Raw genomic sequence first — 13702 nt, forward strand, 5'->3', positions numbered from 1 at the left:
CAGCTGCTCAGTCCAAGGGAAGTCCTGGCCCCCCCCCTTGCTCTACTTCCTTTTTTCAGAACAGGGACACAAAGTGCTCTATCTTTTTTCTCCTTAATAATGCTCTGATGCATTCCAACACATATCTGTCCACCACTGCATCTCACAGCTGAAATAGGAGAAATAATTCCTCCAGTTCACCCGTCCTGATACCCTAGAAGACCTTATCTGTTTCTTTATTTTGATGTGATTAATATTAGTTGAGAAAGCAGGAGATGAAAATGACTACAGAGTGAAACTGTAAAGCCTGACTTGCTAACTTCTGGAAGTTGACTTATGTTGCTGCCAAGAAGAGGGTCATTGGAAGTCTTTGGATTCAGCGTGTTTCCACTGAGGATGGGGCTCACTCAGCCTTCAATATTCACTTCCTTCCCTGACTTTCTCTCTAACCTTTTCTATCATTTATTTACAAAGTTCTGAAAGGAAGGCCTTTGATTAGAAAGATTTAGTGTGTGAAAGGGTGTCTTTTTAAAAAAATTCATAATTACTTTTTTGGCAATGGAAAAAATTGTTTTTTTATTATTCACTTTTCAAAATGTTTCTAGGATATATATTCTGGACTCATATAACATTAATATCCTTTTTATCCCTTGTTTAATTAGTTGCCTATTTACTACTAAAACCATTATTAATAATGAGCATTTATTAATGCATACAAAGCTCTAGGGTAAGTATTTTATTTGTGTTCTCTCATTTAATTTTCAAAACATCCCTGTAGGTCATGTACTGTTATTATCTCACTTTGTTGTCTTGTAAAAGGAGACAGAGAAAGGTTAGACAACGCAAAAAGTCATAAAGTAGCAAGGGATGAATTGGAAACTGCATCCATCTCTGTCTCCCCAAATGCCCTGCTCTTAATTGCCACAGACAGTCACATGCGACCAAGAGACTGGGGTAGAGCAGGGTAATTGTTTGCATAAACCTGTATTCCATGTGCTCTTTTCTTTCTTTCTTTTATTTTTTTGAGCTGTATATTGACTTCATTCAGAAAATAAAATTTTTAAACTGATATTTTAACTGCCCCCCCCCCAATTTTAGGGTTTTTGTGAGTAATTTTTTCCTCTCTAAATAAAGTAAAAATCAAACACTTTGTGGGAAAAACAAAACATGGATCATCATGAAATGAGCATTAAAATAACATAGGTTCAATGAAAATAGATGAGTATTACTCAAGGTATCCAGTCTTCATTTGTGTTTATTTTCACCATGCCCCCTTTGGTTTATGTTCAAGTTTAGATTTCTTTGTTTTCATGATCAAATTTGAATTAAACATTTTGCTTAGACTGCCCAGTTATTGAGTATAGGGATGTTTGCAGATCAAATAGGCTATAGGCTATATGGGAGGAAATCAAAAATGCTCTATAGAGATTCATCTGATGTGATGCTTCTGGTGATCTTTTCCACCAGCTTATCTAAGAATCAGTGTGTCCTGTAAATAGAAACAATTTCTTATAAACAAATATATAAACTGAATAGATTCAAAAGAGAAAGTATAATAAATCTACATGAAATAAATTGATTCAGCAGACTAATAAGCATATCATCAGAGATGCTTCTAAGAATCCTTAACATTCTTCTTTCCTTTAGAACGCCAGCTTTATTAGAAATTAATATGAAAACATGAGGCCAACACTGCTGCCAACAATAGTAAAGCTGGTATGGCTTTCAGTTAAACATCCATGATTTGCTTCATTAAACATACTTCGTTGTACTCTCAGGTTTTTAAATATGTCTCCAAGAACATCTCATAATTTTTAAAAGATATTATAAGCTAATTTGCTTCACAGAAAGCATAATTTCTACACATATTAAGAATGATGCTGCATTTTCAGTAACAGTGTGTATCGATCAAGAGCTTCCTTAAGATGAGACTCTCCCTGTTCCCAATTCAGCTTCTCATATGCTATGAGGATGATAATTTGAAGTCAGCTTTTGAACATTCACTTTAAATGAAAGTCTCTTAACTGCATAAATAGATTAGCAATCCTTGGGTATCTTATAAGAAGAGCTAATTATATGAAATGTGGTAATAAAATGTTAACTGTTTAAAAAGTCCTTTAAACGTTAAAAAGGAAAAATCACACGTGTTCTAGGAAGATGAGAGAGAAAACATTCCAGATATCATACTGTAGGTTATATTTGGATACAATCACACCATTCAGATAAGACTTCCTGAGTGAATTTGCATATTTGTGGAGATTCTACCTAAAAATCAGAACATATATTTTTTAAAATTTTATAACAACTTTATTTTTTTGTGTGCATGTATCTTTTTTTTTTGTAACTTTTTATTTTATATTGGAGTATAGCCAATTAACAATGTTGTGACAGTTTCAGATGCACAGCAAAGGGACTCAGACATACATATGCATGTATCCATTCTCCCCCAAACTCCACTCCCATCCAGGCTGCCACATAACATTGAGCAGAGGTCCCTGTGCTATACAGTAGGTCCTTGTTGGTTATCCATTTTAAATATAGCAGTGTGTACATGTCGATCCCAAAATCCCTGACTATCCCTTCCCCCCAACCATACCCCCTGGTAACCATAGTTCATTCTCTAAGCCTGTGAGCCTGTGTCTGTTTTGTAAATAGGTTCATTTGTATCATTTCTTTTTAGATTCTGCATATAAGGGATATCATACAATATTTCTCTTTCTCTGTCTGACTTCACTCAGTGTGACAATCTAGAATGGATAAAGAAAATGTGGTACATATACACAATGGAATATTACTCAGCCATTAAAAAGAATGAAATAATGCCATTTGCAGCAACATGGATGGACCTAGAGATTGTCATACTGAGTGAAGTATGTCAGAACATATATTTTTAATTAGACATTATACTTTCTGATCCATTTTACCCACAGTCGTTAAAACCGTATACATTTATAGGAGGGAGGAGCACAAATATTAAAGCCCCGTTCAGGAAACGTGTGTGAGCTGGTTAGAACTGTTACTAACTTATCCCTTCCTCCTTACTGTGAGCTAGGCGCTTTGAGAACAATTGTGTTGTTTATCTTCTCTTCCTAAATCCACAAGAGGTTTGAGAAAACAAAGCAACTAAAGTCTTTAGAGTCACAAAGATTTTGAAAATCAAATACAGTCAATTTCAGTTGTGATTTGAGCAATTTCAAATGTATCCCCTTCTCCTGCACCTGGTATTATTTGTTTACCCAATGAATATGATTATCATCTGTCTCATAGTCAGTAACACCAAATTCACTGAGGCCGGAGCCTCAGAGCCATAAGCGAGCAAGTGTGTGAAAAGTAATCAGAGGAAAGAATAAGATTATACAATTCTAGCTCCAGGACCATGGTAAGTAAACAGAATTAGATGCTTTCATTTATCTAGCATCTACGTTTTACACCAAAATATCTCTCTGAGTTTTGTAATACAGTATAAATAAATGAGACATTCTCACACCATTCCAAAGCAAAACAGACAGGCAAACAAAGAAACAAAAACCTGTCACTCTGAAATGTAGGAAGCATTTTTATGCCATTTTTAGGACAAGATGGAGACTATTTTGTGAGTTTAGGCTATGGAATGAGAGCTGCTTAGAAAATTATTCCTCCATTTAAATAGGAATAATTATTTATTCCTATTTTTAAATCAGTGATTTCTTTTCTTTTGTTTTTTTTTTTTTTGCATTTAGACAAAGGTAATTGCTGTAAAACAAACTCTTTAAAAACAACACAACAGCATTATAATTATAATTAGTTATTTCTTTTCACTCAAAAAATTAAGTCAATTTAACTGTTTACAGAACAGTTTGTATGTTTAATTTCAGTCATTTAAATATAATTTTAAAAGTGACGTAAGAAAGAACATTGAAATAGTCCTGCTTGGGAAGAAACGAATGGCAATTTTAGCTCTAGCAACAAATCCCCAAGAAATCAGTATTCACACGGTGTTATTTTTTGAGCTCTATAATAGTTATTAGATTTTTGTTTTCCTATTGTTTATATGTACAGGTTTCCAAAGTAGTTTTCCACATTGCGAATATCTAGGTAATATAATTCATTATTTACCATGGGTTTTTATAGAGCAATAGATTTTATTCCTAGATGTCCCTAAGGACTATTCTGATATGCTCTGAGCTCATTTGTTAAAAATATGGCAGGGAACTGGCAGGTAAAATCTTAAAATTGTTATGGCAATGCCTGTTCTCCATCTTTCAAGGTCCCTATTTCCCAAATGAAGCAAATACCAAGAGTGACGTGAATGTGGCTTTCCAATTGCTGGACTTAGTATTTGTGAAGAAGACTGATTTACATTGTTTGAGCAGTCCTTTCTTATTTTCACCATGATAAACTCTTGAAAAGTGGGGTAGGTATTTTGTAGCACCATCCAACCAAGTTTGAATGAATGGCTTCCTTCAGCATATTTACTGCAGGAAGCAGACACATCCACTTTGCAGAGTGCTTTCAGAACACCTCCTGCTCTGCTCTGTATAAGGATTAGGAAGCCCAGGTTCTAGTCTCCATGTGCTTTAGCTTATTAGTAAAAGCAGCGGAAAGGAAGATATCTCTAAGTCACTAGTTCATTTTGAGACTTTTAACTGGAAGGGTTTGAAAATCAGAAACTTCTTTTTTATCTTATTCACAGCTTTGTGTTGACTTGAATAGGATAAAGAAAACCATGAAGGATTGATGTCAAAGAGGTATGCAGTAGGCTTCTCCTTTCCTTTGATGTTGTTGGTTGCTGATAAGGGAAGCAAAAGCATTTCAGGGTTTGTAACCACCACTGGATCGATATCAGCTCCTTGATTCTTCTCTCACTGCCTCTGTGAGTTGCTGCCCAGATTAGAAACTGATGCAAAAATTAGTCACGGTGTGACATTCAGAGGCAAATATAGATGTTAGAAGATATAAAATACACTGAGCATCGATAGAGGAATATATACATAACATTGTATTTCCTTTATACATTCAAATTAATTAATTGATAGTAGTTGAAATACATGAAAAAAGAAGGATTTAGGCCTGGGGTATAAATGTATATCATTTTACAATACGCCCCTGAATTCAAGATGAACCCTTTATGTAATTATTTACATATTTTAGCAATCAAACTAAACAAAAGTCTTGGTAATTTCCAAATTGCATTTTGCAAGTCTAAACTCTACCTACGACTATTATGTCTAAATTTTATTTTTTTTATTTTTATTTTTTTTTATTATCAGCATAGAAATTTATTTGAATTCAAAATAATATGGTTATATTTAGGATAATATAATTATCTAAAGCACATATCATAAGCTCTGAAACATTTCTAAAGATGTCATTCTTTTGAAGTCAAAAAATATGTAGTAAGAATGTACAAGGAAGCAAAAATATAAAAAATAAGTTTGCTGAGTATTGGGAGTTGTTACAAGAGGGGCACACCAAGGTAATGTAACAGAGTCCAAATTACACAGCATGCAGCAAGGAGTTCTCTTGCTTTATCAAGTCCTGGAAAATAAACCAGTAACCTCAGAATGCAAGAATACCACCACTGGGTTAACAGGACAAACTTTCTGAGGGACACAGGGAGTAATTCACTATACTTCCCCTTTCTCTAACTCCTTTCCTCACACCGATTTCTTTTCTTTCCTCCAGGATAGGTTTTATCCTGTGGAAAAAAATTTGGTTGTATTTGTAAAGCGGAGTAAATAATATCCTGATTGAAGTAGGCAATGTTTTAGCTAATGATGCTCAGGAATCAAACTTTTGAAAAAGGTCAGTCAGCTAGCTACTAGCAGAGACCATCAGTGGCTTGCAGGAAAAAAAAAAAAAAAATCAGATAATATGGGTTTGCTAAATAGATAAAAAGAATAAGCAGTTAAAAATGGGTGAAAACTCCCAGGGTTTATTGTGAACTAGAAAAACAAAAGCAGACAGGTGACCTTTGATTCAGCCCATTTACTTGTGGAGTGAGCTATAAGAGGCTCCAAGATAGAGTTTGGTTCCTAACAGGGTCCACAGCCAAAGGGCAAACTCACAACATCTCCTCCTCTCGTAGAAACTGGAACACGGATGAGAAGTCTTTTTTGGAGTAGCCCTTCGCACACATCATCCTGTAGATCTGATGGGCCTGCCCAGAAGGATTGGGCTCTTCGTGCTGGTAGCAGAGTCTTGTGCTAATCCCAGATCCTCAGCCATGAGTGTTGTTCCGAATCCACCCTGATAGTTATTAGCCGAGGGAACTCCATCCATCACCCCAGGTACAGGATTATAGGTGTCACTTGACCAACATCGTCCTGAGCTCATATTTAGGATTTTAGCCTAGAGTTTTGGGTCAAGCCCTAACCTGATTCCCAGATTCATAGCTTCTGCAGTTCCAATCATACTAATAGCTAACAGCAAGTTGTTGCAGATCTTCACAGCCTGCCCAGTCCCGACGTCTCCACAATGCACCACATTGGAGCCCATGCACCCCAGAAGCTCTTGGGCAGCAGCAAATTCTTCTTCGACTCCTCCCACCATAAACGTGAGGTTCCCAGACCGAGCAGCTCCCACACCACCAGAAACAGGGGCATCCGTGAAAACCGCTCCCATTTTCTCAACTTCTTTGGCCAATTCTTTCGAAACCATAGGATCAATAGTACTGGAATCTATTAATAGTGAGCCTTTCTTCACTTTTTTAGAATTCCATTTGCTCCAGAATAAGCTTCTATTGCATTGATGCTGGTGGGCAACATGGTAATAATTCTGTCAGCTTTTTCAGCTACATCTGCTGGGGAAGACACTGTTCACCTGCATCTAGAAACTCTTTGCATGCATCAGGGAACACATCATAAATAATGAGTGGATAGCCATGTTTCATGAGATTTTTTTGCCATTGGATTCCACATGTTGCCTACTCCAGTGAATCCAACTGGAGTCTTAGAAGCCATTGACCTAGAACACACCGCTGCAAGGCTGGCCACTGCCGGTTGCTGCCGGCGGCTCCAGTAGCGGAGGCCGGAGGCGGCTCCACGGAGCAGTAAGGAGGCTGCCATGCTGCCCGCCCCCGGCTCCCCCCCGCCCCACAGTGACCTCCGCGGCTCCCGGCTCACCCACTGACTGCTCTAAATTTTAAAGTTGAAGTATGGGGAGGGAGAAGATGCAAGACTATTTTACTTGCAGACAGAATTGCGGATAGAAAGTCCAAGGTGACTTTAAAGGCAGGAGTGAGAGGAAGATGAATGTGTTTGGACACATTGACTGTGAGAGAGGGAAAAAAATGGGAAGGAGAAAAAAGGCAGGAGAGACAAGAGGGCGAGAAGTAATGCATCTTAGTAAATTATCAAAAGCGCTAAAAGCAAAGTAATCTTGAGCCGTGACCTACTCGCAAGAACCTATTAAGTATTTCCTTCTACTCTGAAGTGAATTTTCCTGCAGGGTCAATTTATTATGTATTTTATCTTCTCAGTTTTTAATCTAGTCATTCTAACTGTGATGATGCTTTATGTCTCTCCCTACCTCTCCAATAAATATTCAGAGATAAAGGTATTACATTCTTAACCAAAAGTACAAACTTAGAACATATATTATGGTTGTCAATTTTACATTATATATATATATATATATATAAATAAAAATGTGTCAAACTCAGTAGGCACAGCAATAAATGTATGAGTGATTTGATGAATAAAAAGCATCTGCCTGACGTCAGTAAATATAGCAAAATTAACAGTGAGAATCTTCAGATTAACTGTTCACATTTTACTGTGACTTTGTGTAAACATCTTACTAAGAAATGATGAAACACAATATCAGCATTTATCACCTGTCCATAATTCATTAGTCTAACTCAGAGTTTGGCAAACAGCCTGTTGGCTAAATCTATCCTACTGTCTGTTTTTATAAAGTTTTATTGGAATACAGCCATGCTTATTTGTGGGTCCTTTCGCACTACTACAGCAGAATTCAGTGGCTGAGACTACTTTTATGGCCAGCAAAGCCTAAAAGATTTAGAGACGTACCTCTAAGATGTTATGGGTTTGGTTCCAGACCATGGCAATAAAGTGAATATTGCAATAAAGCGAGTCACACAAATTTTTTGGTTTCAGAGAGCATATAAAAGTTATGTTTATACTATATTGTACTCTATAAAATGTGCAGTAGCATTATGTCTAAAAAGACCAATGTTCATACCTTATGTCTAAAAAATACTTTTTTGCTAAAAAGTGCTAACCATCTTCAGAGCCTTCAGTGAATCATAGTAGTAACATCAAAGATCACTGATCACAGATCACCAGAACAAATATAACAATAAAAAAGTTTGACATATTGTAAGAATTACCAAAATGTGACACAGAGACACGAAGTGAGCAAATACTGTTGGAAAAATGGAGCCAATAGACTTTCTTGATGCAGGGGTGCCACGAACCTACAATTTGAAAACATGGAAAATCTGGGAAGCACAATAAAACAAGGTATGCCTATGCTATCTGATCCTTTACAGAAAAGGTTTGCTGACCTCTGACAGCTACTATGCACAGGAGGGGCCTCCTTGTCCTGACTGTGGCTCTAACTGATTCAGGCCAGAAAATATGCCAGGGGGGTCGGCAGTGGCATTTTTACCACATAACAGCAACATTTATTGATAGCTTACTGTGAGCCGGAATGGTCTAAGCAGTGTACATAAATAATAACACTTAATCCTTGTAATAACGAGATAAATAGTATCAGTATGACCATTTTAGAGGTGAGGCAACCAGACAGATTTTGTGGCTCACCTCTGATTACGTCAGCGTGTTGAAGCCAGGAATGGACCCTGAGTAATTTGATGCTGAACTTTAAAAAAAAAAAAAAACAGAGAGATTTGAGTAAAAAAGTTATTTTGGGGACTTCCCTGGTGGTGCAGTGGATAAGACTCCGCCCTCCTAATGCAGGAGACCCGGGTTCGATCCCTGGTCAGGGAACTAGATCCCACATGCATGCCGCAACTAAGAGTTCATATGCCACAACTAAGGAGCCCGCCTGCTGCAATTAAGGAGCCTTCCTGCCGCAACTAAGACCTGGTGCAACCAAATAAATAAATAAATATTTTTTTTAAAGTTATTTTGTATCCTCATGTTCTTCTTATTTTGCTATCTTACAACATTTGCAGCTGGGACTAGACAACACAGAAAACACAGTCAAGAGTCTTTTTGAGGAAGGATTACAGAGGGCGAAGACTAGGCTGCTGTGACAGAGATGACCCAGAGAAAAGTGAAGTTCATTCCCTCACTTCTAACAGTCCCAAGGTGAGTGGCGTGGGTTGATGGATGGCTCTTTTCCACACTGCCCTTCAGAGAATCAGAATTACTCCCATCCATGGCTCTGCCATGTTCTAGGGGGTTGACGTGTCTGCATGGCAGAAGCTGAGTGACAGTCATCCCTCTTCTTCTGTCTGCAGATGTTGAAGAGTGTGTAGGAGCACACATCTGCTGTCCCAGAACCCACACCTAGTTGTGGTACATGTGACTTCAGCTCACAGACACTCAGGAGAATTTAGTCATCTGGTATCCTCCTGCCTGCAGAGAACACTGGAATATTTAGGCTCCAGCTGAGCAGCCATGTGACCAGCCATGACCCTATTTCTGTGGCAGAGAGATGGATTTGGGGTTGACAACTGGCAATTTTCTTAAGAGCAAAAGAGTAAAAATTTTATCTTTTTAAGGTTTTTCAGTGGCATAACTGGTCCATCTGACTTTTGGTTCAGTTGTTCTTGAGCAGGAAAACTTTCATGATAGTTTATGAGGGGGAGAAAAAGCAAATGGACTATTGAGTTTTAATTGAAAGAGGATCAGAGTGGAGACCTTTCCTTGGGTCATCTCCAGAGAACATCCTTGGATTATCCATCTGCTGTTCTACTTTGATTTTCAAACCTCTATTATTATTACCTTTTTTCCATCTCTCTATGATCTCGATTTTTTTCAAAATACTTAATATTATTAGACTATAGTAATGTGAAGTATACAAATATGTATTTTTAGCAAGTGTATATCAATATATTTATAGTCGTCATAGCTAACTTATTTACTAAAATTATATTAAGTGATATTTATAGTTTACATTTCTTATGTGTCAGGAAGTTTTAAGATACTGATGGTGACTTTTCTTCTTATTTTCAATCTAATTCTTATTGTTCTACTGTATTGTAATTCTTACTGTGCATTGGCAAAACAGATTATTAGAACTGAGTATTTGGGAGCTGGAAAAGTGTGAAAAAGCTTCCTAGAGATCAAAACAGAAATGAGTTGAGTCTTGAAGGGAAAATAAAACTAACAACTAAATATATTTGCAATATCCACACACATGCACACATTTTCTAAGGAAAATTTAAAAACTCTATAGTAATGAATATTACAGAGTACAAGTGACTTTGTGTCTGAATTTCATTTTCCTCTGATTAAAGTGACATTTTCCTTTGCCTAAATAAGCTTAAGCTGAAACTGTCTATATGAAATCATCTAACTATAGATCTCTCCTCCAAAACAGTCGAAGTTGCTTGATTATCTTGGTTTTCCAGGCATTGTATCTCTCCCATTTACCTCTGTAGGCTCTTGGAGAAGTCAATGAAAATAAATGTGTGTGAGTTGATACTTTCTTTCCTTCCTTTGATGTATACAGCGAGATACTCACAATGTAGCAACCCTTATACTTTTAAAAGAGAGAATCCTGGTGGGAAAAAAAAAAAAACAAAAAACTGAGGTATGCATCCCTGTAAAGCAAACTTTGCTTTAGTTTGTTTCTTTGTTTTCTAACCGTTGAGAGGCATTTGAAAACACGTGGAGTGCTTTAGATTTCTATGTCTGGTAATTATTTCCCGGGTCAGAGTCAGATATGACAAAGTCCTGCAACAGAGAAAGAGGCTCGCAGGTGCACATCAAAAGACTGGCTTGCCCAGGATGCCGGAAGCACTGGTGTGGAGGCTTGAGTAGAGTTAAGCTCCCCGGCCCAGGATGCCTCATTGGTCAGGTGGGAAAGAGCCGGGTACGGAAGTCAAGGAACTACCTTAAGGATTCAGTGAAATGATCCATGCAAAGTGCTTCGTGTTTGGCTCAGAATAAGCAATGCATACATTCATCATTATTTATAGAATTAGGTTGTTTCTTCCTGCTCCAGGTCTTAACCCTTGGAGTCAATTTCTAACATTTTTTTTTTTTTTTTACTTTTATTTATTTATTTAATTTATTTATTTATGACTGTGTTGGGTCTCTTAGTTTTCGTGTGAGGGCTTTCTCTAGTTGCGGCAAGTGGGGGCCACTCTTCATCGCGGTGCGGGGGCCGCTCTTCATCGCGGTGCGCGGGCCTCTCACTATCGCGGCCTCTCTTGTTGCGGAGCACAGGCTCCAGACGCGCAGGCTCAGCAGTTGTGGCTCACGGGCCCAGTTGCTCCGCGGCATGTGGGATCTTCCCAGACCAGGGCTCGAACCCGTGTGCCCTGCATTAGCAGGCAGATTCTCAACCACTGCGCCACCAGGGAAGCCCTCTAACATATTTTTTGTAAAGCAGCAACGATCATACTTACTTCACAGGTTCCTTCTAAGGCTTAAAGATTATTATTGCTATAAAGTATCTCACCCTTGGTAGGTTACAGATATTCTTATTCTCACCAGTCTCCACTGTTTTAATATTTTAGTTCTATATTTTCTAAAGTCCCTTTGATTTCTGGAAAAAAAAGTATACGTTTATGGTTTTGCATTTCTGACTTCTGGTTAATACTACTATTAGTGTGTTCTTCTCATCACCTGCTGGAATTTCTTCAACCCAGCAGAATCTTCCTTGTAGTTTTCCTCTTGCCACCTAGTAATGCTCAGTCCCTATATTCTGGGTTGGGAGCTGTGATATTACTTATTAAATCATCCTCTCCGTTCCCCAGTTATTTTCCTAAAAAAATCCTTTAGGGTTTTTTTGGGTTTTTTTTTTTCCTTTTAATCTGTCCTCTTACCTTCTCTCTTTAGATAACATGTCATATTATGTCTTGGGAAAGTTTCCTTTTACTGACTCAAAATTTGTGACTTGACTTATTAAAGATTTTGTATTTCACCCTCCCTCAAAAATCCATTTTAACTCAGATTTCTAACTCCCAAATTCACAATTGCTTAATTTTCAAAGGCTTTCTTGTGACATCTTAATAGAAAGAAGATAAGATGGAAGAGGTAACATTCAAAATGTATTATTTGGATTCTCAAGATTAGACCTATTATTCTAGAGTTTCCTGAAATATGCATAGAAGTTCTTTGGAGGACCCATTCCTTTATGATTTTTGTGAAACAGTTTTCATTGCTTTTTGGTATCTGTTGATTTAGAAATTACTCAAATACAGTGTGGACTTTTACATTTATGATAATATACAATTCAACTGAATGTTTGAATAAATACATCGCACAAAATTTATTCAGAATTTTAAAAATTTACTATGCCTTAATGGCAATTAAAGCCAAGGTCCTTCCTCAATTACAATTGACTGTGATATTTTTCAAGAAAATAATTTTGCAATTTTACATACAATGATGTATAGTATCTTTATGTAGTACTGGTTTTAAGTGTGATTATTTAAACTATTTTTAATATTACTTTCTAAGTATGCCAAGTGTTTTACTACATATATCAAAATATTTGAATTATTTTTTGATATTTAAGTATTTTTCTTTCTCATTCTGCTTGATTAAATATTCTTACATTCCAACCAATGCCAAAACTTAGCCCAGTTTTTCTTCCCTTTATCTTAACTACTTGTCTGTAAATGGGAATAATAATAATATAAACCTCAAATGTTGAATTCAGTATTAAAACTAATGCATGTAAATTGCATAGCATAGTGACTTGTATAAACCAGGCAATCTGTAACGATTTTGATGTAGAAAGTATAATCAATTCTATCTTAGTTCGTTCGGGCTGCTATGACAAAATACTACAGGCTGCGTAGCTTATAAACAGCAGAAATTTATTTCTCACAGTTACGGAGGCTGGGGAGTTCAATGTCAAGGAAGAAGGCCCTCTTCCTAGTTCATAGCAGGTGCCTCCTTGCTTTTCGTCACATGGTGGAAGTGGCAATGAGCTCTGTGTCATCTCTTTTATAAGAGTGTCAGTTTTATTCATGAGGGTTACAGAGTCATGACCCAAGCACCTCCCAAAGGCCTCACTTCCTAAATACCATCATGTGGAGCATTAGGATTTCAACATATGAGTTTGCGGCGGATGCAAACACTCAGACCATAGCAAATTCCTTACTCTGTTGTTGGAAATATAAAGTCTAAGTTGCACTAATCTACTAAAAAACACCTAAATCGATGATTTTCTAAAGTTTTACACTTTATAGGTTTTGAAATCTGCTTCCTTCACATTTGTAGTTTCATCATTTTTAAAGTGTACAGTTAGTATCTGAACTCTTTTTATTTTGCTTTGTATTTTTTTCATAGAAAATAGCAGAGAACCATCTGAATGTAACATAAAATTAATAATAAACTGTTCCTAAAAGTCAAATGGAGAAAAATGTCAGCTATGTAGGCCTCAAGAATAGTTGGAACTTTTAAAAATATCTATTTATTCTTTTTGCCCAGGGGAAGCAGCAATGGTAACAGAGAATCTATATGGTTAATGATAAAACACATAAATAGAAACTAGAATCACCTTGTAGTATTCAAACCCCTGCTATACCCACCACTTATATTTTTTTTGGCTTTTGTTTCTTCAACCATAA

General features: G+C 36.9%; 1 long non-coding RNA gene and 1 pseudogene across 2 annotated transcripts in view; one reads left to right on the plus strand and one right to left on the minus strand.

Moving 5' to 3' along the window:
* LOC137776767 (uncharacterized) overlaps positions 1–13702 on the plus strand; it is a 98765-nt gene that overhangs the window by 21455 nt on the left and 63608 nt on the right. For both annotated transcript variants that reach the window (XR_011076315.1, XR_011076314.1), the window contains exon 2: positions 9122–9257. This is a non-coding gene — a long non-coding RNA (uncharacterized lncRNA). The remainder of the gene's footprint in view (positions 1–9121; positions 9258–13702) is intronic.
* Positions 6008–7026, minus strand: LOC137776603 (3-hydroxyisobutyrate dehydrogenase, mitochondrial pseudogene; annotated as a pseudogene).

Source organism: Eschrichtius robustus, chromosome 14, assembly GCF_028021215.1.
Source record: "Eschrichtius robustus isolate mEscRob2 chromosome 14, mEscRob2.pri, whole genome shotgun sequence".
In the NCBI taxonomy this organism is placed as follows: Eukaryota; Metazoa; Chordata; class Mammalia; order Artiodactyla; family Eschrichtiidae; genus Eschrichtius; species Eschrichtius robustus.